Raw genomic sequence first — 1,847 nt, 5'->3', positions numbered from 1 at the left:
CCCGCTACTACACCGGGGCCGCAGCCAAAGCCCGGACCGGAGCCCCCGCCCGTAGGGCCCCGGCGTCTCAAGAAGGGAGGGGCGGGGCCCGGGCGGCCTGGCCCCGCCCACTCGAGACCGCGCGCGCACACGTGGCCTGGGTGGGGGCGGGAGAAGCTCCAGCCGGGTTCGCGCCCTGCATTTCCGCTCTCCCGCCTCGCCCCGCCCCGATTGCAAGCCACAAGTTGAGCAACGGCTGCGTGTTAGGGTCATTCACAACGAAATTTGTCCTGCTGGAGGTAAAGAAGGGTGAAAAATTCAGGACTTAAGTTTAGCTCAAATAATATTCCAGGTCAGGGAAACCTAGGTTGGTAAAGACTGGCCTGACCCCTGGGTCTCCGCTTTCTACCTACACGTGACCTAATTCCTGCAACCATCCTGCTGTCGCAATTCCCCCGGGATCCGCCCCTGGGCGGAGCTGACGGCTGGAGGCTGCCAGAGAACCCGCGAAGGGAGCGGAGTGGAAATCCGATTCCGCGTTTTGTCTCCGTTCCTCCCCCCGCAGTGCGTTCGCATCCTATTAGGCGACGTCACCGGGCCGCGGGCCAATGGGCGGGCAGGACAACACGGCATGGAGCAGCTCCACATGGACACCCCGCGCCGCCAGCCCTGTGTTTAAAGGGCCAGTGTCTAGCAGGGTCACATTCGCGGGTGCGGATGGGGCCACTGTGTGGAGAGTGGGACGCTGAGAGGGCAATTCTACAGTTGTACCCTACCTGCTGTTTACTTTTCACCAACCTCCTTTTAAAACTGAGTCTCTTTCCTTCCTTCCCCTAGACTCTCGTCTTTGTCCACGCGCGTCTGATGCGGGTGGAGAGTCCAACTGTGTCTCCCCAGAGGCCGCCCTTTGCTCTGGGGCCGGGCTCAGGGCGGTTACGACTTAGGCGTCCACAGCCTAGACCAAGGGGGTGTGGCGCAAATCGGGAACAACAACGTGGAGGGCGGAAGCCCGGCCCTCGCATGGCTGGACTACTGAGGCCGCGGGGCGGGGCCAGTCCGCCAAGCCACAACCGCGCTCGCCGCTAGGGCGGGACCCGGGCTGGCACTCCCAACGGTGGCTTCTAGTATTAGAGTTTGGGGCCGCCTGGGGTTACAGTTAACAAATTAGACCTTTGAGGTCAGCCCAGGTGGCTCAATGGTAAAGAACCCACCTGCCAATGAAGGAGACCCGAGTTAAATCCCTGGGTGGGGAAAGATTCCCTGGAGAAGGGATTGGCAACCCTCTTCAGTATTCCTGTCTGGGAAATCCCATTGACTGAAGAGCCTGGTGGGCTACATTCCATTGGGTCACAAAAAGAGTCGGAGACGACTTAGCCATTAAACAACAAAATACCCCAATTCTCTGATTTTGCAGTTAAGGAAACTGAGGTCCAGAGATGAGAAAGTACTTGTCTAAGGCCACTCAGTAGTCCAGTTGCTCCTTGCCGGGTAGGAGGAGCATTTATCCCCAGACTGCACAGATAACTCTTCTAAAGACAGTTCTGGGTCAGGGCCCCCAGTTAGAAAACAGTGGTGGAGGAGTATCAAACTGCTCACATGGGAAAGGGGAGTCTGACCACTTAACACTGCTAGACACATATAAAGCTGGTACAGATGATGTTTGCTGGCTTCATGCCTTTCGTTTGAGGGCATAATGCATCCCAGGGAAAGAAAGCCTGCACAGACTGGAAACTGAGAACCTAGTGAACAGGAGGAAAGGGGTTGTTTGCCAGCACCAGTTTACAGAGGGCTCTTATCTTTCCACAGTTACTGCCCCAGCATCTGTAGCTGAGCAGAGAGAGGCCATTACACACGAGTGACTGGGTGAC

Source organism: Bison bison, unplaced genomic scaffold (assembly GCF_000754665.1).
Source record: "Bison bison bison isolate TAMUID 2011002044 unplaced genomic scaffold, Bison_UMD1.0 scf7180017864472, whole genome shotgun sequence".
Classification (NCBI taxonomy): Eukaryota; Metazoa; Chordata; class Mammalia; order Artiodactyla; family Bovidae; genus Bison; species Bison bison.
This window is presented reverse-complemented; position numbering follows the sequence as displayed.